Source organism: Podarcis cretensis (assembly GCF_951804945.1).
Source record: "Podarcis cretensis genome assembly, chromosome: 10".
In the NCBI taxonomy this organism is placed as follows: domain Eukaryota; kingdom Metazoa; phylum Chordata; class Lepidosauria; order Squamata; family Lacertidae; genus Podarcis; species Podarcis cretensis.
In genome coordinates this window covers 8,772,596-8,800,076 of record NC_137179.1, presented here as the reverse complement: position 1 = coordinate 8,800,076, position 27,481 = coordinate 8,772,596, and the positions used below count along the sequence as shown (strand labels likewise).

Sequence of the window (27,481 nt, the reverse complement as noted above, 5' to 3'; positions counted from 1 at the left end):
TCATGACATTATGTTTGCTGACTGGGAGCAGTTATGGACCACAGGTATTAAATTTACGGCATGCAATGCCTTACGAGAAAACATTATGAAAATGATTTATAGGTGGTACATGACCCCAGTCAAGCTTGCGAAGATTTATCATTTGCCCAATAACAAATGCTGGAAATGTAAAGAGACTGAGGGTACCTTTTTCCACCTCTGGTGGACCTGCCCAAAGATTAAGGCCTTCTGGGAAATGATTTATAATGAAATTAAGAAAGTGCTTAAGTGCACCTTTAACAAGAAACCAGAGGCATTTCTCTTGGGTATGGTCGGCCAGTTGGTGCCGAAGAAGGATAAGAATTTCTTTTTGTACGCTACTACGGCAGCAAGGATTCTTCTAGCAAAGTATTGGAAGACACAAGAGCTACCCACGCTGGAGGAATGGCAGGCGAAAGTGATTGACTTTATGGGACTGGCAGAAATGACCGGCAGAATCCGCGACCAAGAGAAAGAGACTGTGGAAGAAGATTGGAAGAAATTTAAGATGTATCTTAAGAATTATTATAAAATTGAGGAGTGTTAAAATGCTGAGGGAAAAGAAGACGTAGAATTGCAGCGATAATTGGGTTTAAAATTTAGGGTGGAATAGAGAAAGAGGATAAATTTATATTTAATTGGGCAAGACAGGTTGCTGAATAATGGTACTAAATTAAGGATGCAAAAAGGGAAAGGTATGGGGAAGTCCGGGAAAAGAGGGTTATGAAAATAAGGTTATGAAAATATGAGTTTTTTGTTTGTCTGTTTTTTTGTTGTTTTTTTGTTTCTGTTAAAAAATTGGAAATTAATAAAAATCTTTATAAAAAAAAAAACATAAAGAAAAAAGAGAAAATATATGAACAAGATGTGATGTGGAAACAGCAAGATAAGACTGGATAGAATTATGAACTCTGTTTGGACTGATTTGGATTGATTTGGACAATAACGCAGTAGCAAGCAGATGATCAGAATCCCCCTTCGAATCTTGAAATATGGGTCCCCCCAACAAAATTTAAAATTCGGCTTTGTAATTCGGAATTTATGTGATGTGATTTAATTTGATTTGATTAATAAAAATTATTTTAAAAAAATAGAAGAAGAGGGATCCGTGTGGCACTGTGGTCTAAACCACTGAACCTAGGGCTTGCTGATTGGAAGGTCAGCGGTTTGAATCCCCGCGACGGGGTGAGCTCCCGTTGCTTGGTCCCAGCTCCTGCCAACCTAGCAGTTCAAAAGCATGTCAAAGTGCAAGTAGATAAATAGGTACCGCTCCGGCGGGAAGGTAAACAGCGTTTCCATGTGCTGCTCTGGTTCGCCAGAAGCGGCTTAGTCATGCTGGCCACATGACCCGGAAAAACTGTCTGCAGACAAACTCCTGCTCCCTCGGCCAGTAAAGCGAGAGGAGTGCCGCAACCCCAGAGTTGTTCGCGACTGGACTTAACTGTCAGGGGTCCTTTACTTTACTTTTTTACTATAATAATAATAATAATAATAATAATAATAATAATAATAATAATAATAATTTATTATTTATACCCCGCCCATCTGGCTGGGCCTCCCCAGCCACTCTGGGCGGCTTCCATAGAAACCAAAAATACACTAAAATATCACACGTTAAAAACTTCCCTGAACAGGGCTGCCTTAAGATGTCTTCTGAATGTCAGGTAGTTGTTTATCGCTTTGACATCTGCTGGAAGGGCATTCCACAGGGCGGGCGCCACTACCGAGAAGGCCCTCTGCCTGGTTCCCTGGAGCTTTGCTTCTCGCAATGAGGGAACCACCAGAAGGCCCTCGGCGCTGGACCTCAGCGTCCGGGCAGAATGATGGGGGTGGAGACGCTCCTTCAGGTATACTGGACCGAGGCCGTTTAGGGCTTTAAAGGTCAGCACCAACACTTTGAATTGTGCTCGGAAACGTACTGGGAGCCAATGTAGGTCTTTCAAGACCGGTGTTATATGGTCTCGGCAGCCGCCCGCAGTCACCAGTCTAGCTGCCGCATTCTGGATTAGTTGTAGTTTCCGAGTCACCTTCAAAGGTATCCCCACGTAGAGCGCATTGCAGTAGTCCAAGCGGGAGATAACCAGAGCATGCACCACTCTGGCGAGACAGTCTGTGGGCAGGGAGGGTCTCAGCCTGCGTACCAGATGGAGCTAGGAAGCAGCTGCCCTGGACACAGATTTGACCTGTGCCTCCATGGACAGCTGTGAGTCCAAAATGACTCCCAGGCTGCGCACCTGGTCCTTCAGGGGCATAGTTACCCCATTCAGGGCTAGGGAATCCTCCACACCTGCCCGCCTCCTGTCCCCCAAAAACAGTACTTCTGTCTTGTCAGGATTCAACCTCAATCTGTTAGCCGCCATCCATCCTCCAACCGCCTCCAGACACTCACACAGGACCTTCACCGCCTTCACCGTATACTGATGAACACCCAGCCCAAACCTCCTGATGATCTCTCCCAGCGGCTGCATGTAAATGTTGAAAAGCATGGGGGAGAGGGCAGAACCCTGAGGCACCCCACAAGTGAGAGCCCAGGGGTCTGAACACTCATCCCCCCCCCCACTTTCTGAACACGGCCCAGGAGGAAGGAGCGGAACCACTGTATGACAGTGCCCCCAGCTCCCAGACCCTCAAGACAGTCCAGAAGGATGTTATGGTCGATGGATGAGAGATCCAGCAGAACTAGGAAACAGCTCTCACCTTTGTCCCTAGCCTGCCGGAGATCATCAACCAGTGTGACCAAGGCAGTTTCAGTCCCATGATGAGGCCTGAATCCCGACTGGAAGGGATCCAAATGGTCCGCTTCTTCCAGGCGTGCCTGGAGTTGTTCAGCAACCACTCGCTCAATCACCTTGCCCAAGAATGGAATATTTGAGACTGGGCGATAGTTGGCCAGCGTGGCCGCATCTAAAGATGGTTTTTTTAAGAAGCGGTTTAATAACCGCCTCTTTCAGCGGGTCTGGGAAGGCTCCCTCACGGAGGGAAGCATTCACCACCCCACGAAGCCCATCACCCAGTCCTTCCCGGCTAGCTTTTATAAGCCAGGATGGGCAAGGATCCAGGAGACAGGTGGTTGGCTTCACTTGTCCAAGCAGCCTGTCCACATCCTCGGAGGTAACAGATTGGAATTGATCCCACTCAACTTGACTAGACAGAACTCTAGCACTCTCCCACCCCGGCCCTGCTCCCACGGTGGAGTCTACTTCTTCCCGAATCTGAGCGATTTTATCTGCAAAAAACTTTGCAAAATCATTGCAGAAGAACATGTGGCCCGTACTGGGCCCCGATGTTGCAGGTGGTTCCGCTAAATTGTGAACCACCTGAAAAAGCCTCCTGCTGCTGTTTTCTGCAGATGCAATAGAGGCGGTGAAGAAATTCTTCTTCGCCGTCGCTATCGCCACTTGGTAGGCTCGACGTTGAGCTCTAACCTGTGTCCGGTCAGATTCGGAATGAGTTATCCGCCACCGGCACTCTAGCCGTCTCAACGATTGTTTCATTGCCCTCAGATCTGTGGAAAACCACGGGGCTGTCTGGGCTCCATGCAATCGGAGAGGGCGCTTCGGAGCAAAACAGTCAATAGCCCTGGTTAACTCCACATTCCAGCGGGCCACCAGGGAATCAGCTGAAAGGCCATCAACATGGGATAAAGCATCCCCTACCGCTCTCTGGAAACCATTTGGATCCATTAAGTGGTGGGGGCGGACCATCCAAATTGGTCCCACCTCCCTGCAGAGGGGATGGGTCACAGAGAAGTCCAGTTGCACCAGGAAGTGATCTGACCATGGCACTTCTTTCGTTTCACTTTTACTTAGTGTCAGATCACCAACATCCATAGAGGTAAACACCAGGTCCAAGGCATGTCCGCGGCTATGGGTTGGGCCAGACCTATTCAGGGACAGCCCCATGGAGGCCATGCTTTCCACGAAGTCCCGAGCTGCCCCTTGTAAGGTCGTGTCGGCATGGATGTTAAAATCCCCCAGGACAACCAAGCTAGGTGTCTCCAGGAGCATATCCGCCACGACCTGAAGCAGCTCGGGCAGGGAATCCTTGGTGCAGCGGGGAGGTCGGTACACCAAAAGGAATCCTGTACTGCCCCTATTGCCCAACTTCCAGAACATGCACTCGGAAAACTGGGTCTTCCCAATAGGACGCCTGGTGCAAACTAATGACTTCCTAAAAATCACTGCAAACATGACCTGGGTTGCTGTGCGTAAGAGAAACCTGGTGGACAAGCAGTGGCAAGGACAGGCCCATCTGCTTCATCCAACCAAGTCTCTGTTACACATGCCGGGTCAAATCCTCCATCCATGATCAAGTCACTAGAAGAAAAAGAAGCCCTCTTGAGCAGCTGGCTTTAAAATTATGGTACCTGGAATACTAAAGGTCTGTATAGTTAAAGCTATGGTTTTCCCAGTAGTGATGTATGGAAGTGAGAGCTGGACCATAAAGAAGGCTGATCGCCAAAGAATGGATGCTTTTGAATTCTGGTGCTGGAGGAGACTCTTGAGAGTCCCATGGACTGCAAGAAGATCAAACCTCTCCATTCTGAAGGAAATCAGCCCTGAGGGCTCACTGGAAGGACAGATCCTGAAGCTGAGGCTCCAATACTTTGGCCACCTCATGAGAAGAGAAAACTCCCTGGAAAAGACCCTGATGTTGGGAAAGATGGAGGGCACAAGGAGAAGGGGACGACAGAGGACGAGATGGTTGGACAGTGTTCTCGAAGCTACCAGCATGAGTCTGACCAAACTGCGGGAGGCAGTGGAAGACAGAAGTGCCTGGCGTGCTCTGGTCCATGGGATCACGAAAAGTCGGCCACGACTAAACGACTAAACAACAACAACAATTTGGCATATGAAGCCAGGGAGAGGCGTTCCAGGAGTCGGCTCAAGTTGGTGAAGTGGAAAAGAACAAGGATGTTAAAAACAAAACAACTGCTCAGCAAGAGAAAGGAAGAAGAACGAGTCTGAGCTTGGGAAACCTCTGAACTTTCTGGGGGAAGCACAAAGGGGGAAACAAGAGAAGAATCTCCATGTGTAACCAGTGTGGTTTAATGGCTGGCATGTCAGACTAGGACCTTAGAACCCTAGAATCATAGAGTTGAAGGGACCCTGAGGATCATCTAGTCCAACCCCCTGCAATTCAAGAACATGCAGCTGTCTCTTACAGGGATCAAACCTGCAACCTTGGCATTATGAGCACCACGCTCTAACCAACTGAGCTATCCAGCTGCGAGGTTGAAACAAAGCCGTCTGTGTAAGTCTCTGTCTGAACTACACAGTGGTACGACCCTAGCGTTCCCTGGGGTGAAGAAGGGGCTGTTCACAATTCCTAGCTTGGTATAACAGTCAATCCCTCTTCCCAGGGAACTCTGGGAATTGTGGCTCTGGGAGGGGAATAGGGGTCTCCTAGCAACTCTCAGCACCCTTAACAAACTACAGCTCCCAGAATTCTTTGGGGAAAACCACTGCTATTTAAAGTGGTGGCATTCTGCTTTAAACGTAGAGCGCAGAGGGAGGGCCTAATTTCTCTCATCCCACCATTCGGGCAATAGTCTTCCATTTTCTTTTATCGGGAGGTTTATGTACGAGTTACCACGCTCTCGTTTCATGACATTTCTCTTCTCTCCTCATTTAAAGAGCTCCATCACTTGCCTTCATGTGAGAATGAGGTAATGCTACAAAGCTTCCGCTCTTCCAGTAAGGAGCGAAAACTTAACACCTTGGTAAATCTTCTGCCGAGCAGCGATGACAAAACCAGGCCTTGAGGGACATGGCAGGAAAGCAAGGAATTTGCGGCGTGTCACCCGACGGGCTTGACCAACCTAGTCCTCACCCAGAGCTACAATTCCCAGAGTTCCATGGGAAAAGGAATGGGTTGTCGAACCACTTTGGGAACTGTAGTTCTCTGAGGGGAACAGCATCCTGAACAAACTGCTGCTCCTGGGATTCTTGAGGGGAACAGCCATGGCTGCTTAAGGTGTTTTAATAGTGCATTCAAAGCATTGTACAGTGGTACCTTGGGTTAAGTACTTAATTCGTTCCGGAGGTCCGTTCTTAATCTGAAACTGTTCTTAACCTGAAGCACCACGTTAGCTAATGGGGCCTCCCACTGCTGCCACGCCACCAGAGCACAATTTCTGTTCTCGTCCTGAAGCAAAGTTCTTAACCTGAAGCACTATTTCTGGGTTAGCGGAGTCTGTAACCTGAAGCATATGTAACCTGAAGCATATGTAACCCGAGGTACCACTGTATGCCCTTGGCTTCATTTGACACAGAAACTGGTGTTGTGTCCAGCAACTGGAAGGCTGAAGAGGTGGTCTATCTACTCTGGCCACACACAAACCACAAATGCAGGCGATAGGACCAGCACACCCATGAGGCGAGACGAGGCGACTGCCTCAAACCGTCCATCTGGACCAGCAGATCCCAATGTTAGTCTTTCTCCCTTCCTTCACCCCTTCACTCCGTGTTGGATTTCCCTAACACTTTTTTCCTCTCGTGTGGAAGGGAGCAACCATTCTGGGATCCGCCTCAGGCAGGGGCAGATGTGCTGCGAAACTCTTCAAGCTTCAGGCCCCCTAATCCCGGAGCAAATTTAGTCCACGTTGCTTAATTTTTTGAGGGGGTCTAGTAGACCCAATTTGAGTGGAACAAATCAAAAGGATTATTTTTGCCATCTATATTTCAACAATCCCAAAGTTTTAAGAGTCAGTAGAGCCGATGTTGCAAAGGCATGGTGATCTGTCATGGAACCACCGCATCGAAGAAGATGACAGGGGTCACCCAGCCCTCGTGGCTGGTTGCAAAGGGGCCCCCATGACAGTTTGAGGTCCAGTGCTGAGGGCCTTCTGGCGGTTCCCTCGCTGCGAGAAGCCAAGTTACAGGGAACCAGGCAGAGGGCCTTCTCGGTGGTGGCACCCACCCTGTGGAACGCCCTCCCACCAGATGTCAAAGAGAAAAACAACTACCACACTTTTAGAAGACATCTGAAGGCAGCCCTGTTTAGGGAAGCTTTTAATGTTTAGTAGACTATTGTATTTTAATATTCTGTTGGAAGCCGCCCAGAGTGGCTGGGGAAACCCAGCCAGATGGGTGGGGTATAAATAATAAATTATCATTATTATTATTATTATTATTATTATTATTATTATTATTATTATTATTATTTGAGCTTCAGGGCCCCCCAAATGTAGGTCCGCCACTGACTCACATGCCAACATGTCTTGGGACAGCCCTGCCTGGTGTTAAAGGAGTTTCAGAGATTCCTTACCCATGAGGAGAAACCTCCCTCATGGATGAAGGCCTGTAGAAACAGTTGATATCATGGCTTTTGGGGTACAGCCTAGACCTTTTCACCCTGGCATTCTAGAGGGTTGGGGATGGCTCCTCCTATGATACAGGGATTCTTCAGCGAGTTTCAGGGAGATCCTCAGCATTCGATTTGATTAAGATGGGCACCTGCCTTTTCCTCAAGATCCAACCTGTTCCTCCTCTGCAGGCTGCGCACGACAGGCGACCTCGAAAACCCAGAGATTCCTTGAGGTGCTTCTGTTTTTTCCAGCGCTGCTCCCCTGAAAAACCTTTTAGCTTGCTGAGATTTGGAGGGGAACGACGACAACAACAACTTAGCAGAGGGAGGCAGTTCAGGTTTTCGTTGAAGTGCCTCTCATTTTGGCAAGCGAGCTGCTTGTGTGGAAAGGTTGTTCAAGTGATTGGGCTGGAGGAACCTTCTGTTCTTCGCGTTCTGCAGCGAGGACAGCATGATATTTTGGAGAGCGAGAAGCAACGTTGACAGTCCGTCCGTGTCCCCCCCCCCCCCAGCTTGTATCTCGATTTAACCAGAGACAAGGAACAGCCTCATTACTGGATCACCCTGGGATGTGATCTGAGAGTGAAGCAGTGTCAAGGTGAGGTGGGGGGAAACCCCACTGTACAAGGTGCTAGGGGGCTCAAAAGGGAGACTCTTGGGCAGTGGGACGCAGACCGTCCTCTCTTGCTACTGATACGGAAAGGGGGGGGCATGTCTTCTTCACCTTCTTCTTCGCTACAATATATCCATTTATTTCCAATTGTCAATGTCAAAAGGGATTAAAATCTATAAAATTCATAGAAAATCAACGTGCCAATTTGCTCAATTTCTCTAGGACTCCATGACACCTCCCCTGTCCTCCATAATCCCTCAAGCAAGGTGTCAAGACCCTAATCCTGTCAAATCACTCTGCCAAGCCTTTCCTCCGGGCAATGCCAGTACATGGACCATTGTCTTCTCATCACCGGTACTCAGGATGTGCTTATAGGCGCATATCTCCAGCTCTGCATATTCCCCCCTCCCTCCTCCATATGTTAATCCTGTGTAACCCAACCTCTTCTTAATGTATTCATGATGTAACTGGGATGTATTTTGCACTGTATTCTGGGACATGGAGGGAAGTTTCAAAAGTTCATGCCACCCCTTTCTCACTGTTCAATCTCGCCTTGAACCTGTTGCGCAATAAACTTGGATCTTCTGCTGCTTGCTCCTGTCTCCAGCTGAGCTCATTTTCCTCCGCAGGGACCCGCCGACTTAGTCCGACGAGCTGGGTGGCAGAGCAGCCTCGCACCCAGATTTTACCGTAACAGTACTGTCATGGCAGATTGGAAGAGCAGGTAGACGGTATGATGGCCTGGGACTTGGGCTCGGACTCAGAACCAGAGGAGTCTCAGTCCGCACCAGATCCTTTGCCTCAGGCATCATCTGAACCAAATCTGGGGCCTGATCCTGAAGAGTCCCAGTCTGCACAGGTTCCCCTGCAACAAACACCAGCTGGGCCGAGTCAGGGGCCTGAGCCTGCCCTGGCTCCAGATGCGGGGATTACCTCGTTGCCTTCAGCTGGGCCATCACTTACAGCTGCTCCACTACCGGTTGGGTCAGGGGAGGCTGAGGCGGCCCCTGGGTCTAGTAATCCACCGACGTCTCCCGAACTACAGAGACTCAGGTCTGAGAGAAAGAGAGACCTGAGTACTCGCAGGAGGAGTGCTCGCCTTCGGGCAAAACAGGGAGGTGAGTCGCTGGGGGATCAGGACCGGCCGCTACCCCGACAAAGATAAAATGCTGTCGGACCCTGCCGCAGGTTGCGGGAGCAACATTGCTGTATGCTAGATCCTGCCTGAGATCCTGTACCTGTCCTTGCCTGGTTTCCTGCCTTGGCCCTGTCAGACTGACTCCTAGCGGAACATTCAGATTCTGGACCAGTCCTGGATCGTGTCTCATGGGTTACCCCCAGGCCCAGCACAGACGCTCCCAGTTCGGTCTCTGCTGAGATGTAGTGCCACCACAGCAGGTGGACAGAAGGTAAAATTGCAACTACTCGTTCTTCAGAACCAGCCTGCTAGATCAGGCCCATGGCCCATCTGAGTCCAGCATCCTGTTCTCACAGTGGCCTGGCATGGCAGGGGGTTGGACTAGATGACCCTCAGGGTCTCTTCCAACTCTATAGTTCTACGATTCTATGTATCTTTGTCCTTTTGTCCTTCTAGGCTGTGATGCCTTATAGTTTAAATATTTGATCCTCTTTTGGGTGTGTGTGGAGGCTATTATGTTTGTAATTTTTAATTAATAAAAGAAAGAAAAGAAAAAAAAGAAAGAAAACAAACAGGATTTCTCTCTAGTTCCTTTCTCAACACCTTGCTTCATTTTATAAACTTCTTAAATATTTAAAACAAAATAAAAAAATTCCTTCCAGTAGCACCTTAAAGACCAACTAAGTTAGTTCTTGGTATGAGCTTTCGTGTGCATGCACACTTCTTCAGTGTATCTGAAGAAGTGTGCATGCACACAAAAGCTCATACCAAGAACTAACTTAGTTGGTCTTTAAGGTGCTACTGAAAGGAATTTTTTATTTTGTTTTGACTTAAATATTTAAATTCTTGTTGGAAATTTTATTTACAACATAACATAACCCCCCCACCCCACCCCAATACAGAAATCTACCTTTATTAAACATGAACATAACATATAATAAGCATAACACACAACAGATACAGGATAAAGGAAGTCTTTTATTTGATTGTTTGTATTGTTGTACATTTTACAAACTTCTAAGGCTCTCAAGCACAGCAGAAAAAATAGCTTCCCCAACCCTACAGACCCCGCTTCTGATTTCCCCCCTTTCCTCAGAGTCCTTGCAAGGACGGCTAAAATGCTGAATCTCCAGCTTATACCCTGAAGACTTGGCAGTCGTGGGGCTGAGCACAAGCGAAGGCTGTGAGTGTGCTGGATGGGTCTCTCTGCCTCTGAGTGACAGGGCTGCAGATGGAGTTACTCGCATGCGTCACGGGGAATCGTGAGTCAGCTGCTCGGCTGGAGCAGAAGCCAAGGCTAGGAAATCATCAAGGCAGTCCGGGTAGGCTCCAGAAGCTGACACAGAACGTAAACCCCGGGTGGGAAGGGAAGAGGGAGACAAGCGGCCGAGCCTCCTCATTGTACCACCAACTCACGACTTGGGCAGGCAGAACTGTTCTGGGGCAGCAGGTGACAAAGCTCAGAGACGGCCAAGGCAGCTGGAATCTTGATTTATGCAGCTGGAATCTTGCCGCCTTGAGTCTGCCTTGCAAGGTTGTTGGAATGAGAGGGAAATTATTATTATTATTATTATTATTTTATTATTAATAATAATAATAATAATACCCGCCCATCTGGCTGGGTCTCCCCAGCCACTCTGGGAGGCTTCCAACAAAGATTAAAAATACATTAAAATGTCACACATGGGTTGCGGGTGGCGCTGTGGGTTAAACCACAGAGCCTAGGACTTGCCGATCAGAAGGTCAGCGGTTCGAATCCCTGTGATCGGGTGAGCTCCCATTGCTCGGTCCCTGCTCCTGCCAACCTAGCAGTTCGAAAGCACGTCAAAGTGCAAGTAGATAAATAGGTACCACTCTGGCGGGAAGGTAAACGGTGTTTCCATGCGCTGCTCTGGTTCGCCAGAAGCGACTTAGTCATGCTGGCCACATGACCCAGAAGCTGTATACCGGCTCCCTTGGTCAATAAAGCGAGATGAGCGCTGCAACCCCAGAGTCGGCCACAACTGGACCTAATGGTCAGGGGTCCCGTTACCTTTACCTTTTTAAAACGTCACTCAATAAAAACTTCCCTGAACAGGGTTGCCTTTAGATGTCTTATAAATGTCAGGTAGAACCCTCTGTCTGGTTCCCTGTAACCTCACTTCTCGCAGTGAGGGAACCACCAGAAGGCCCTTGGCGCTGGACCTCAGTGTCTGGGCAGAACGATGGGGGTGGAGATATACTGGACCGAGGCTGATTAGGGTTTTAAAGGTCAGCACCAACATTTTGAATTGTGCTCGGAAATGTACTGAGAGCTGATGTAGGTCTTTCAGGACCGGTGTTATGTGGTCTCGGCGGCCACCCCCAGTCACCAGTCTAGCTGCCACATTCTGGATTAGTTGTAGTTTCCAGGTCATCTTCAAAGGTAGCCCCACATAGAGCACATAGAGCACACATACACTGCACGATTGTAATAATACACCCTCCAAGTGCCCCTATTTTCCAGGGACAGTCCCAGATTCACAGAAGCCCTGATTTGATCCTAGAATGTCCTGCTTTTCCTTAGGACGTCCCTATTTTCATCGAAGAAATGTTGGAAGGTATGGTAGGCTGTCCCTATTTTCATCCGATAAATGATGGAGGGTATGCAGTTATGCAACCACTGAGCCAAGGATATAAGAGACTATACAACCTTCAGGAGACATCTGAAGGCAGCCCTGTATAGGGAAGTTTTTAAAAGTTTAATGTTTTATTATGTTTTTATATATGTTGGAGTGAGCAGGGTAACCCGGTCAGATGGTGGGGAATTATTATTATTATTATTATTATTATTATTATTATTATTATTATTATTATTTGTTGTTGTTGTTGTTGTTGTTGTTGTTGTTGTTGTTGTTTAGTCGTTGAGTCGTGTCCAACTCTTCATGACCCCCTGGACCAGAGCACGCCAGGCAGTCCTGTCTTCCACTGCCTCCCACAGTTTGGTCAGACTCATGCTGGTAGCTTCAAGAACACTGTCCAACCATCTCGTCCTCTGTCGTCCCCTTCTCCTTGTGCCTTCCATCTTTCCCAACATCAGGGTCTTTTCCAGGGAAAATTATTATTATTATTATTACTATTATTATTATTATTATTATTATTATTATTAGGAAGGCCCTATCTTCATCGGAGAAATATTGAGGGAATGTGCTCCCTCCAGCCAGCTGAGACTTACATCCAGCGCTACCTCTTATTTTCATTCAAGTGTAAGGTTTTTGTTTTTTAAATAGTACGTTGAAATCAAAAGCAGCCACACAAAAAATTAACGACAGCCCGGAAGCTCATTCTCCACCTGCATCTATTCCAGACTGGGGAGGACTGATTAAAGTTTTCCAGCATGGAAATTTCCTGGGCGAGGAAAGCGATTTTCTGAGCACTTCTCTTTTGTTTTGATTCTCTGTGTGTCTTCTCCACACTCCCCCCCCTCCTTCCTTGCAAGTCTCTGAGCAGAAGAATGGAAATTTCCAATTACTGCATCAAAGGCTGTTGCTTCTCTGACAGCCGGCTTGGGCTGGGGTCATGTGCTCCTCAGCCAGGACATTAAATAATTCAGAGACCAGGAAGGAGGTTCCTGCTGGCAAAACAGAGAGCCTTCCCTTGCTGCAGCACAGTTGGCGAGGGTAGGCATGATTTGGGGCTCAGTTTCTTATAGGGCCTTTGGTGCTCTGGCTCCACCCCCTGGTGCAGAAAGACCCGCCCTTTGAGTTGGAGGCCACACCCACCCACTTCAGCCCAGGCTCCACCCTAAAATGGGGGCTTAGCTCTCAGGGGCAGGCAACCTTTCAACCTTTATTAAACCTTAGGGAGAAGTCCATCCATCTCAGAATTGGAGGAGCCAGGATCAGAGTAGACCAAGGATGCAGATTACTGATGGTGCAAGATTTGGGGGCCACCACTCCGTGGCTCCATAAGCCTATCCAGGGGCGGAGCTTCAGGGCTGGCGCACTGCCCACAGGGGCATGGTGCGCGTCCTGGGGGCATAGTGCCCAGCGTGGGTAGGGGGGCAGCCACAATGGCACCCCACCAGGATCGCGCTGCCGGGGGCAGTGTGCTCCCCCCGCACTCCTCTTCCTCTGCCTATGAGCCCATCCCCAGTGTCCCTTACCCTACTGTGCAGAGCCAGTGTGGTGTGGTTAAGAGCGGTGGACTCGTAATCTGGTGAACCGGGTTCGCTTCCCTGCTCCTCCACATGCAGCTGCTGGGTGACCTTGGGCCAGTCACACTTCTCTGAAGTCTCTCAGCCTCACTCACCTCACAGAGTGTTTGTTGTGGGGGAGGAAGGCAAAGGAGATTGTTAGCCGCTTTGAGACTCCTTCGGGTAGTGATAAAGCTGGGTATCAAATCCAAACTCTTCTTCTTCTTCTTCTTTGCCACCTGAAAAAGCCCCCGCCACTGTGGGGTGCCCCCTACCACCCAGGAGTGGGTGGCAAGTTCTCCTCCCTCTCTCTTAACACTGGAACTTCCAGGTCAAATTAAAGGAGGTACTTCTTCATGCAGCATTTCGCCAAATGGTGGAACTCACTGCCACAAGAAGCAGTGGTGGCCACCATCTTGGACGGCTTTAAAAGAGCATGGCTTTGGGGTAAAGGTATCAATGGCCACTAGCCAAGACAATTACGCTTTGCTTCCATAGTCAGAGACACTAAATGCTTCTGAATACCAGCTGCTAGAAACCCCTGGAAGGGAGAGTGTTGGTGTGCTTGTGTGGATTTTGGCTTTTGATTTTGACCCAGCTTAAGCGGTGGACTCGTAATCTGGGGAACCGGGTTCGCGTCTCTGCTCCTCCACATGCAGCTGCTGGGTGACCTTGGGCCAGTCACACTTCTCTGAAGTCTCTCAGCCCCACTCACCTCACAGAGTGTTTGTTGTGGGGGAGGAAGGGAGAGGAGAATGTTAGCCGCTTTGAGACTCCTTAGCGTAGTGATAAAGCAGGATATCAAATCCAAACCCTTCTTCAAACTCTTCTATAAAAAGCAATATTCAGAATACAGTCGTGCCTCGGAAGTCGAACAGAATCCGTTCCGGAAGTCCGTTCGACTTCCAAAACGTTTGACTTCCAAAGCGCGGCTTCTGATTGGCTGCAGGAAGCTCTGCCGGATGGATGTTCGGCTTCCGAAAGAACATTCGAAAACCAGAACAATCGCTTCCAGTTTTCGATCGTCCGGGTGCCGGAACGTTTGACTCCCAAGGTGTTCAGGAGCCGAGGTACAACTGTAGTGATTTGCATGACCTGTGAAAGAAGAGAACACAATAAGATTCAAAACGGTAACAGTTAGTTTCACGTGTATTCAAAAGCCAGTTAAAAGTTGAGTTTAATGACTTCAACAAAATGCATGAACTTAGAATCACAGAATTGTGGAGTTGGAAGGTATCCCGAGGGTCATCTAGTCCAACCCCCTGCGATGCAGGAATCTCAGCTCAAGCATCCATGGCAGATGGTCACCCAACCTCTGCTGGAAAACCTCCAAAGAAGGAGAAACCACAGCCTCCCAAGAGGTTTAGTGTTACATTGAACCTGGTCCCTAGTGAGCATCCCAGGCATCACTGGCTAGGCCTAAACCGATGCCCCTCTCACCCTCTGGCAAAGGTGGACCTCCTTGAATGAGTCTCAGGAGTTTGAGATGGCACCTTCCTCTTCTCTCTCTCTGTTAAGTGTCCAGGAGACTCTGCAAAGAAGAAATAATTTATTAAACCAGCCACGCAGCAGAATCCTATGCAGAAGGCTCCAGGGGATGTTTCTCCCAGCTAAATGTTCACATTGCTTCCTCCTGCAGCATCCAGTGCTGAGGTCCAGTGCCGAGAGCCTTCTGGCGGTTCCCTCACTGTGAGAAGCAAAGCTACAGGGAACCAGGCAGAGGGTCTTCTCGGTGGTGGCACCCAGCCTGTAGAACGCCCTCCCATCAGATGTCAAAGAGATAAACAACTACCAGACTTTTAGAAGACATCTGAAGGCAGCCCTGTTTAGGGAAGCTTTTAATGTTTAATAGACTATTGTATTTTAATATTCTGTTGAAAGCCAACAAGAGTGGCTGGGGAAACCCAGCCAGATGGGCAGGGTATGTATGTATGTATGTATGTATGTATGTATGTATGTATAAATAAATAAATAAATACTATTATTATTCTGAAATGCGTAAGTAAAAATTCAGAGTGATTCTTACAAAAAAAATTATTTATTTAGCACTATGTGCTTATTAACTTAAATGCGACTGCCCATTGCTACCCATGAAATATGTATTTCTCTCTCTGTATATACATTCTTTTTTTAAAAAAATGTGTTTGGTGTTTGTTTTGGATCAGAAGTGTAGACTGGAAGTGTTTAATTAAAAACCGCAGCGCTAAAGTGGTAGTGACTGGAAAGTGTGCCCCCCCACTCCCCCCACCGTATGTTTTCAGCTAGTGATATAGTGTTTTAGCACTGTAACACTGGCTAATTTAAGCAGCATTCCACCAATATTTTCATAACAATTCTAATTGGAAAAGTATTGTCGCTCTCATTAAGAGACTGGTTTTATTTTATTTTATTAGGGAAAAAATGAACATGGTGATAAAAGTGCGTCTACCACAAAACCTACAGTGAACGTGTGCTTAGCTGCGATGGGTTCGCTTGTCTAATACAGGCTTCCTCAAACTCGGCCCTCCAGATGTTTTGAGACTACAGTTCCCATCATCCCTGACCACTTGTCCTGCTTGCAAGGGATCATGGGAGTTGTAGGCCAAAAAACATCTGGAGGGCCGAGTTTGAGGAAGCCTGGCCTAATACATCACTGCTCACATCGAACACAATACTTATTAAAAAGTATCATGCTATAGCTATGGAGATCATGATACCCACTGTCCTCTTACAAAAAGAGACAGACTTTCTGCAGTATGAAAAAGGATGGAAGAAGCACTGGGAAAACATAGATCTACAAATGGGTGAAGGGCCGGTCCTGCCATTAGGCACAATGAGGCAATGGCCTCAGGTGGCAGGTGCTGGGGGGTGACAGTGAATCACAAGTAGGGAGAGTTGCTGTTGCCAGGGCCAGATTTAGGTTTGATGAGGCCCTAAGCTTCTGAAAGTAATGGGGCCCTTTATATGTCCTGCTGTCCTTTGTCAACAACAAATTGTCGCTGTTTTTATGCGTGGAATATATGCTATATGGTAATGTATGGACCTAATAAGTATCTAAAGCCATTTGCACATAACAAAATATGTATCTTATCAAAGTAATGGTTGAACTGAAATACAATTAAGATAGTAAAATTCATGTTAAATTGCTATTTTAGGGGTTGTTTTTAAAAGTCTGGAACGGATTAATCCGTGTCGCATTACTTTCCATGGGAAAGCGTGCCATGGATTTGGAACGCTTTAGTTTTGGAACAAACTTCCAGAACGGATTAAGTTTGAGAACCAAGGTACCACTGTATATAGAAATGAGCAAACCAGTGATATTTTAGGGAGCGGGCTAGCAGGCGGGGCCCATTACTTATATCAGGCATAGGCAATCTCAGGCCCTCCAGATGTTTGGGACTACAATTCCCATCATCCCTGATCACTGGTCCTGTGAGCTAAGGATGATGGGAATTGTAGTCCCAAACATCTGGAGGGCCAGAGTTTGCCTATGCCTGACATATAGGAGACTACACAGCACAAAACCCTGTTGCTGTATGTAGGTTTTATTTTATTTGTTTTTTATCTTATATCTTGGAATGTACATCCTGTTTTTTTTCCTTTAATTTGTTTGGGGGCCCCCAAGAGAGTGGGGCCCTAAGCTATAGCTTGTTTAGCTTATATGTAAATCTGGCACTGGCTGTTGCACTTGGGTCCTGGGACTTTGCACAGAGGCAAGTGGCTGGCTGTCGTGAAAATGGGATGCTGGAACTTTTGCTGTGATCCAGCAGTGCTTTTCCTTGCGTGTTTTCAAAAGTTCAAAGAAATCTAACGACCAGCTCTTCAGATCTTTTTGAAATAGTTCTGCCCGGGCATTTGGAAAAGCAAAGATTTGGAATATGAAGCAGCTAAGGGGGAAAGGAAGCAGGAAAGAGCGAGGGCAACCGTCACATTTTGAAGAGGTGGGGAGAAAAGGGCTCCGTGACACTGTGACAGAGAAGACTTGCCAGCCTTGGGTTTTGGATGTTTGTGTTCCAGTCTGATGCAGGAGGACAGCAATAGCAATGAGGTCAACCAGCTCTGAGTCGCATGCGGGTGGGGAGAATCGCTGAGGTAAAGTTCGAGAAAAATGGTGACACCATCCCCTCCGCCCCCCCCCCCCAGTCTGCTGGCCAGCTCATGTTTTCCTGGAAAAGCTCAGTGTTTGTGCGATAGGCTAATTGTCAGGCAAGGATATCAGTCAGGCAGCCAAGGCCTGATTTGTGAGAGAAGCGGCTTGGGTAGAGCTCAACCTCAACCTCGTTTATAAGAATATTTCTATACCTCCATGTCTCTCATTATATATATATATATATATATATATATAAAATGTAATAAAATATAATGCATATATATATATATATATATATATATATATATATATATATGCGCTTAATAATAATAACAATTTATTATTTTGACCCCTAAGCCATTTCTGGCAAACCAGAGCAGCGCATGGAAACGTCGTTTACCTTCCCGCCAGAGCGGTACCTATTTATCTACTTGCACTTTGATGTGCTTTCGAACTGCTAGGTTGGCAGGAGCAGGGACCGAGCAACGGGAGTTCGCCCCGTCACAGGGATTTGAACCGCCAACCTTCTGATCGGCAAGTCCTAGGCTCTGTGGTTTAACCCACAGCGCCACCCGTGTCCCTTAACCATGTATAACCCTCCCCTTTTCTGATGTAGCAATGATGTAGTGATGATGTTTAATGAACTGTATGCTGGGATAAGATAGAAACTTTTAAAAGTCCTTGTCACCCCATCCTCGGGGTTCAAAATTCCTCTTTGAACCTGTTGCACAATAAACAGCTATTTGCTCCGGTTGGTGGCTGGACTCCTTCCTTTATTCCTCAGGGACCCGCGGGCTCTGCCCGACGAGCTGGGTGACTGAGCAGCCTCGCACCTAGATTTTTTCCATAACCAAAAAGATAAGCCTAAAAGGAATATTTCCATGAGCATTTCTCTGTACTACGTTGGGAATTCTCTCCCTGCTTCCCTCCCCCTCTTTTTCCAATTTAGAATTACCACGTGTCGGTAAACATCTGCATTGCGGGGGTTGGACTAGATGACCCAGGAGGTCCCTTCCATGCTGCAGTTTTGTGATTCTGTTTTTCTAACCCTGTTGGTGTCGTGCCCCGGTTGGGTATACATGTGTGTCTACACACAAACACACGTTTTATTTTATTTTGTTACCCGCCTAGTCCATCAAACCAGTGATTCATCCTGCTCATCAGCTGAACTTTGTCTCCCCAGCTGCTGGATTTCATTTTCAGCTGTGTTCCTGGTAATACAACCAGCTCCCTGGCAGATGCTGATCTCTCTCTCTCTCTCTCTCTCTCTCTCTCTCCCTTTTTCTCTCTTTCTTTTCTCTCCCTCCCCACTGCCCACCTCCCACTGTTTCCTCCTTGTTGTTCTGGATTGCAATGCAAAAGGTTGCATCTCATCTGGAGGCTGCATCTAAACAGAATGGGGAAAAGGTTTGCCTTGTTTTTCAGTGCACGAGGGGCATTGGGGCTAGCTTCTTAATAATACGGGCTCAGGGTTGATTTGAGGCAGTGGCGTAGCGTGGGTTGTCAGCACCCGGGGCAAGGCAAGTAATTTGCGCCCCCTAACCCGTGGATTTGCGCCCCCTAACCCGTGGATTTGCCCTAACCCCAGATGTTGCGCCCAGTGCGGCCGGCCCCCCCTGCACCCCCCACGCTACGCCACTGATTTGAGGCTAGTTGGCTATCTCCCTTCCACACAGACACACATGTTTATTATCGCCCTGCCTGCGAGATAAACCGCAAGCCAGCTCAGATGCTATTGCTTGTGCCAATCGCTAATAACTAAAGGAGTTCGGCTTTTGGGGGAAAAAATCTGTATTTGATTTGTATCAGGGCTCCATAATGGCTGGCCCAGAACATCAAAGCCAGGGTGGTCTCTGGCCTTGCACCTTATCTTTCTATGATTGTTTCCTAATGGCATTCGGTTAAGTGGATGTTTTTCCTCTCGACCTACCCTTGTGTGCTTTTTATTGTGGATATTTTAATTGTTGATTCCTGGCTTTGAACTCTAACGGTTTCGATGGTGGTGTGGGTTTTTTTATATAATCTGTCCTGTCAGAGTAGGGATTTGAACCTAAGGCTGTGCTCACATTCCCATTTACGGTGCATTCAGAATTAGGGTGCCCAAATTCTGCATTTAGGGGCTCCCGCAGCTGGCTTGGGAAGTGGTGTCTATTCAACATTGGCTATAATCCTTACCTGTCCTCTTATTCCTTATGAAGTACAGTGGTACCTCGGGTTAAGAACTTAATTCGTTCCGGAGGTCCATTCTTAACCTGAAACTGTTCTTAACCTGAAGCACCACTTTAGCTAATGGGGCCTCCCATGGCCGCCACACCGCCACGGCGTGATTTCGGTTCTCATCCTGAAGCAAAGTTCTTAACCCGAAGTACTATTTCTGAGTTATTGGAGTCTGTAACTTGAAGCATCTGTAACCTGAAGCATATGTAACCCAAGGTACCACTGTACTGCATTTTTTTTTGGGGGGGGGGAGGTTTGATTTATTAGGCAGGGGAGGTGAGGGGGAGGTAAGAAAGGCTGAACATAAAAATTGATACATTTGAATATTTTCAAAAACCCAACCCTATCACAATCTGAAATAATACATAATCTCTCCTTTGTAACATCTGGTCCTAAATGTGACCCAAAGCCTCAGGGTTTTAGTTTGCTTTTCAGGGCATCCAGGAAGAAGTAAATGTCATGGTAACAAGTTAGAAGCACAGGAAAAAACCACCCTTTCCCACCATACATTATTCTGAGCCTTCTCTGTCACTTGAACACTTAAACCACCCTCCTTTTTCTTGGACATTCTTCTGGTTTTAGTATATATTTACTATCTTTCTGCCAAAGTGCTGGAGGGTCAGAAACCATTAAAAATACTGAAAACACATGAGAAAGAGGGTCATGACTTTGCACTGGCTATATTAGAAGAGTGCCACTAGATTTTACCTCAAAAAAGATACCAGTATTCACATTACTGTTTCTTTCAGCATCAGGTGATTTCTTTTAGTAATGTTGTGATGAGAACCGTATGGCACTGGAATGGGTTCAGTGATACACTGGTGAGTCATGGGGAGTTCTCTCAGCTCACATACCTAAAAAAAATACCCACTGTACTGCATTTTGAGGCATTTCCCCCCAAAGCAGCTACGGTCTGAATTGAGAATGACCTAGCTGCATTTTAAACTGGCAATGTGCACACAGCCAAAGTCTCCCTAGTCCTAGACTGGCGCTCTAACCACTACACCACACTTCCCCAGGTTCCATTCCCAGCTGCAACTAATCATTGAATATTCATCGCTTCTGACCTGTGCTGCTTCCTTCCTTCCTTCCTTCCTCCGTCATAAAGAAAGCGCTTCTTCATGCAGCACACAGTTAAACTCTGGAACTCACTCCCACAGGAGGCAGCGATGGATTAGACAAATTCCTGGAGGAGAGGACTATCTTTTTTCTTTTTTTAAAGATTTTTTATTGATACAACAAGAAAAAAGAAAAAAACACAAATACCAAATTAAACACAGGAATAACTATAGACACATAATTTTCTTAGCAAACAATATAACATATATTGGTCTTAACACTAAAGACCCAACCTCCCGTCTATTCCATATTTCAATTTCATAATACTTACTGCCAATACACACTTTTATAATAATTAAACTTATTCTTAATATATCTAATTTCGTATATCTACCTTGCAACTATTACTGAGGTTCCTCGAATGCTGCAACAGAATTTAAACTACTATATTTATTTTTCAGATATTCTTTGAAAACCTCCCATTTTGAAACAAATTCCTGTTTTGATTTATTCTTTATTTTTTCTGATAGACCATCCTGGAGGAGAGGACTATCAATGGCTACAAGACACAATGGCTATGCTCTGCCTCAGAAACAGAGGCAGAGTTGAGTCAGGCTGGTGTCTCCCCTCATCGCTTGTCCCCCAGAACCAGGAGAGGCATGAAAAGGGCAGAGGAGAGTTTGGTGATAAGTACTCTAGGATTGCTTAGAAAAAGCCCTGTAGAGGTGAGGCATCTAATCATAAGCCTGCATTTTTATTAAAGCTTATATGTTTAATCAGGGCTTGTATTTTAAAATGAGCTTAAAGATTTTCAAATGTTTTATGCCAGGCAGAAGACCAGCTGCCTAAGAACCTTGGCAAAATGTTTTTCTCCAAGACAAAGGGCCCCCTGATTTATAGCAGAAAACAATTCTCAAAGTCGTAAAAAGGGAATTACAGGCTGAGAGCCAAGGTTACACTGACCCTACAAATTAAGGGTTGATAAATAGTAAAATGAGCCATATCTTCTTCCTAAGGTTAAAAAGGTCAAGAGCAGTGAAAAAGCAACTGGTCTGGCTGGCAGAAAGAGAACATTTTTGGGAAGTCTTTTCTAAAGCTGTTTCTTTCTTAAACTAAGATCCTTTTAAGATTTCTTTTCCTTTTAAAAGGTTATTTATGTATTAAATATATTAGTTTAAATATAATTATGCAAAGGATTTAAGAAATGCTAGATTCTTATTTCATATAGTTGTAAGAGTTGTAACTATCCTGAAATTAAGTCAGCCACCAGCCCAACCTCCTGCCAGACAGGAGACGCCATCGAGCACTCCTGATATATGGTTGTCAGGCCTTTTGTTTAGAAACCTTCAAATGAAGGAGATCTCTCAATGTTGATGTGAACTCAAAATCCTTGACATATGTTTAAGATAAAAATTCAAGATTAACCATCTGTTTTGGAAGGCAATAGGGCAAGGAGGGCAAGAGGTGAGCTGGTAATTAAGATTCCTTGTTGAGACACATGTAAGATATATTACTACTTATTTGTCATTTATAGATAGAAGAATATATAGCTTTTTGATTCCCATAAAAGGGCAAGAGGAAATGGGTGTATCTTTTGTGATTGGTTCTAGCAAATAGCCAATAGGAATTTCAACCAGGCTGATTGGACAGAGGCAGCCACAGGAGGAGCAAGGGGGCTGGATTAAGGAAATATAAGTGCTGGCCAGAATGGCAGGAGGCCAGGCCAGAGCTTGGTAACCATATACCACTGTGCCTCATATTTATTTGTCTGACAAATAAATTATTATTTTAATTTCTCTATTGCTGCGTTGAATATTTCATTCCAGCTAAGTGTTAACCACAAGCAGGGTGCTACAGAGGAGGGAATTTAGACGCCTGTGGGGAGGGAGGGACTTTCCATCTCGACAACCTACTGCTATGCTCATTAGGCATGACACTCCACCAAGTCTGTGAAGATCGTGGTTTTGCTAATAAAGAGTTAACTCCCAACTTGAATGGTGTGATTTATTGCTGGCTCGCACCCGCACCAAACCTAGCACAATCAGGTCCCCTGAGAGAAGTTGAAGCTTGATTCTTCTTTCATATTTTCTAGGAGAGAGATTGGTGAGAGCACTGATTTGTAAAACGTATTGGAGAGCCTTTTCGCACCCTCCGTTCTGCCTGACAAAGGGAACAGCGAATGGAAGGTCGAGTGAGCGAGAAAAACCGACCTCGAAAAAATGAGTCTAATGAATTGCTAATGCAAAAATTATTGGTGTTGGTTTGGGGGCGGGGGAGAGCGCATCTGAAAGCTTTCCGGTGTTTTTGTAGCCCAGTCAGAGGTGGGTTTTAAAGCTCTTGAAAGACACACAAATGCAGTTCTTGTGCGGCTGGATATCTGAAAGGACAGTAAGGAAGGAGTTGTCAAAAGCCCTTAGCAAAGGCTCTCACCTTCAAAGCTGAGGCAGGTCTTTGGAAACTCAGGCACGTTGTTAGGAGGAAAATGGGACCAATTCACCTCAATGTCTGAGTCTCACTTTTCTGATGCTAACCCTACATTAGGTCCCCCAGGAAGCAGCACTTTTATTCTATCCGTTCCCCATATCCTGACTGCAGCCACTTTACCCAACTCCCACTAACTCTCCCCTTCTCTAACGTGCCCCACCAGCTAGAATGGTGACTGGGAGTGGCTGCCAAGACCACCTAACACCAGACCTGAAAGACCTACATTGGCTCCCAGTACGTTTCCGAGCACAATTCAAAGTGCTGGTGCTGACCTTTAGATCCTTAAATGGTCTTGGTCCAGTATCCCTGAAGGAGCGTCTCCACTCCCTGTGAGAAGTGATGCTACAGGGAACTAGCCAGAGGGCCTTCTTGGTGGTGGCGCCCGCCCTGTGGAATGTTGGTTTCTATTTCCCTCACTGAGCAGCAACCGCAGTCACAAGGCATTGTTTTGCATTCCACAGCCAGAGTTACTGTTGGGTTCCCACGGGAATGGGAGACTGGATGTGACGTTCACTGGTTTCCTGTTTTTCACTGTTCTCTCGGTGTTCTTTGTTTCCGAGAGGAGTTGCTTCTCTGCTCTCACAGAGGCAAGATTCTCTCAGCATAGAAGTGTAAATAAAGTTAAGAATGTGGCACATACTGCTTATCTTTGTGTGACGACGCTCTGTTTGGGCTCAAGATAAGACGAGCCTGTATCAGCTTCAGATGGGCAGAAGCTGGTCAAAATCTCACATGGAATGCCCTCCCATGAGATGTCAAGGAAATAAACAACTATCTGACTTTTAGAAGACATCCTTGTTTAGGGAAGTTGTTAATGTTTGATGTTTTATCATGTTTTTAATATTGGGAAACCCAGCCAGATAGGTGGGGTAATAATAATAATAATAATAATAATAATAATAATAATAATAATAATAATAATTTGTTGTTGTTGTCGTCGTCAAGACTGAAAGTCCCCACCTCCTCACATCCACTGCCCCCCTCTCAAGGACTTCCCTCAAGCAATCAGAGACTGCCCCTGTGTGCCGCCTATTGCCACTACGTCTGTTTCAGCCCTCTTCTGGTTCTGGGAGACAAGTGAGGAGGGGAGCTTGTCGCAGCAGGAGGGGGAGAGACCCATGCCTCTTCACCAGCCTGACTCAGCTCTACCTCTTGGCCTCCCTCCTCCCCTGCTTCTGCCTCTGCTTCTGACTTCTCTCTGCCACAGACTCTCCCCGCTCACTAAGCCCTGTTCCCTCCAGCTTCCGACACCTCTTCTTCCTCATCTTCTCCCCCCTGACCACCCATCGCCATCCCACCACCACTCCCTAGGCTCTGAGCCTTCTTTCCTTGGTGGTTCCCCGGCCAGTTCCTCCCACCATTCCTCTGCTTCCAACCAGTCCATGACATGTGAAGGCATGTGAGCTGGGAGGAATGAAGACTGGGGTTGGTTGGGCAGTGCCCTGTCTATCCTTTTCTAAAACGGAGGAGGAGGAGGAGGAGGAGGAGGAGGATGGCTTTGTTCTGCTAGGTTGACAGAGCACTTTAATCCACTTTAATTGCATAAGCCTAAATGCCCTGTCATTCTGGAGGGTGACTGTTTTATCTCTTCGTATTTCTGAATCCAAGCAGCAACAGCTGCTTCCCTGCTCCTCCCATGAGCTGAGGGCTGAGTCATTCCAAGAGTCTGGAGAGAGATTTCCAGCCATTAAGGAACATTAAGCCACGGATCACCCCCAGTTGCCAGGTGACAGGTTCATTTACAATAACCAAGATGGCCAAAACTCACAGCAGTGCTGTTCTAAAAGGCAGTTCAGCATTTTATGGCGTTCTGCAGGAAGCATTTTGAGAACCACTGTGAAGGGATGCGTGAGTGGGGACTCACGGCTCTCCGTGGATGGGCTGACAACCTGGCACAAGCCACCTCTCTTCTTGTACAGTGGTAGCTCTGGTTATATACTTAATTTGTTCCAGAGGTCCGTTCTTAACCTGAAACTGTGCTTAACCTGAAGCACCACTTTAGCTAATGAGGCCTCCTGCTGCCACTGCACCATCAGAGCACAATTTCTGTTCTCATCCTGAAGCAAACTTCTTAACCCGAGGTAATATTTCTGGGTTAGCGGAGTCTGTAACCTGCAGCGTCTGTAACCCGAGGTACCACTGTACTAGAATGTCCGTGGTCCCCAGAAACATTTCAAATTTACTAGGCAAGGGCGCATATTCAAGATACAGTGGGACCTCGTGTTAAGTACTTAATTCGTTCTGGAGGTCCGTTCTTAACCTGAAACTGTTCTTAACCTAAAGCACCACTTTAGCTAATGTCGCCTTCTGCTGCTGCTGCGCCGCCGGAACACGATTTCTGTTCTCATCCTGAAGCAAAATTCTTAACCCGAGGTACTATTTCCGGGTTAGCGGAGTCTGTAACCTGAAGCGTATGTAACCTGAAGCGTAAGTAACCTGAGGTACCACTGTATCTGAATTGTGACTCTGTGTTTATATACTCTTTGCTAGAGCATAAGAACGCAAGAGGAGTTCTAATGGGTTCTGACCAGTGGACCATACTGCTCTCAGAATGGTCAACCAGATGTCTATGGGAAGCCACTGAGAAGCACCTCATCACAACATCCCTCTGTCCTGTGATTTGGGAGTCACTGAGAGGACTTTGGGTTTTTGTAAATATCATTTCAGATCAGGGAGGGGGGAAAGCTTGCTGATTGCTGAGAGGACAAGAACATATTACAATTTGTACTTGTTTTAACTGCTCTGATGTTTTAAGCGATGGAACCTTGCGATGTGTTTTAATGCACGCTTTATTCTGTATTGAATTTTATCGCTCTGTGACCGTAATACATTAATATGACTATCACAAAAAGCAAAGCAATGAACATTGCACCAGCAATGTATACTATATCTGCAGTATTAAAAATCTACCCTCTCTCTGTTTGGCATCTTGTTCCTGGCCACTTCAGATGCTGTTATTGCACATATAAAAATAGGATGTTTTCTGCATCACTTCACACCTGGTTCCATTGAACCGCATTTGGTATTTTACTGCCCATTCACCCAGTTTGGAGAGATCAGTTTCGGGCTCCTCCATTCAGTTTAATATATATATATATATATATATATATATATATATATATATATATATATATATACATATACATTTTTTTTTTATTTTTTAACATATCATTTCCAACAGTCATTTAACATAACTTCTTATCTTATACAATATTTTAGACTTCCGTCAACAACCTCTGAAGATTTTCTGTTCTTTATCACTTATTCTGCATTTCTTAATTTCTCTATTACTTTTAACTATCATTAACTAATAATTCTCTTCATAGTCTTCCTTGCAATATTTCATATAATCCTCCTTACAGAACTTCTTGCACTCCTACTAGTGTAATCTGCTTATTACAATTGCTTTTCAAATAGTTCAAATATTTACTCCAGTCTTCTAAGAATCTCTGGTTTCCAGTCCTTCCTGTTAATTTATCTAATTCTGCATAGTCCATTAATTTCATTTGCCTTTCTTCTTTCGTCGGTAATTCTTCTTGTTTCCATTTTTGTGCCAATAGTATTCTTGCCGCCGTTACTGCATATAAAAACAACTTACAGTCCCGGATGTCCTGTTCCTCCATTCAGTTTTAACCACCCCAAAAAATCTGATATTACCAGCGAACTTGGCCATGTGGCAGTTCATACCTAATACTACTATGAATAAAGAAGTTAAAAAGCTTTTGGAATGGATGTCCAAAAAGGAGACTTGCTTTGGAGAAGACTTAGCCTGACACTGGAGTTCCGCCACTCCTTCAAAGGCAGCTGAACCAAATTGTTGTTCAACGCCTTTATAAATGACTTGAACTGAAGGGGTTTGCAGATGACACCAAACTGGGAGTGGTAGCTAATGAGACATAAGACAGGACTGGGATTCAATATGACCGTAACAGATTGGAGAATTAGGTCCAAACTAACACAATGAATGGGACGTGGGTGGCGCTGTGGGTTAAACCACAGAGCCTAGGACTTGCTGATCAGAAGGTCGGCAGTTCAAATCCCTGCAACGGGGTGAGCTCCCGTTGCTCGGTCCCTGCTCCTGCCAACCTAGCAGTTCAAAAGCACGTCAAAGTGCAAGTAGATAAATAGGTACCACTCTGGCAGGAAGGTAAACGGCGTTTCCGTGTACTGCTCTGGTTTGCCAGAAGCGGCTTAGTCATGCTGGCCACATGACCCGGAAGCTGTACGCCGGCTCCCTCAGCCAATAAAGCGAGATGAGCGCTGCAACCCCAGAGTCGGTCACGACTGGACCTAACGGTCAGGGGTCCCTTTACTAACACAATGAATTGGGACAAATGCCAGGTTCTGCACTTAGGTAGGAAGAAACAGATGCGCCAATATAAAATGGGGAACACCTGGCTTGCCAATAGAACATGTGAAAAG

At 46.3% G+C, this 27,481-nt stretch overlaps 1 long non-coding RNA gene across 1 annotated transcript in view; it reads right to left on the bottom strand.

Moving 5' to 3' along the window:
* LOC307225377 overlaps positions 1–18,136 on the bottom strand; it is a 216,792-nt gene extending 198,656 nt beyond the window's left edge. The window contains exon 1 of the long non-coding RNA XR_013842951.1: positions 17,886–18,136. This is a non-coding gene — a long non-coding RNA (uncharacterized lncRNA). The remainder of the gene's footprint in view (positions 1–17,885) is intronic.
* Between the last annotated feature and the right edge of the window lie 9,345 nt (positions 18,137–27,481).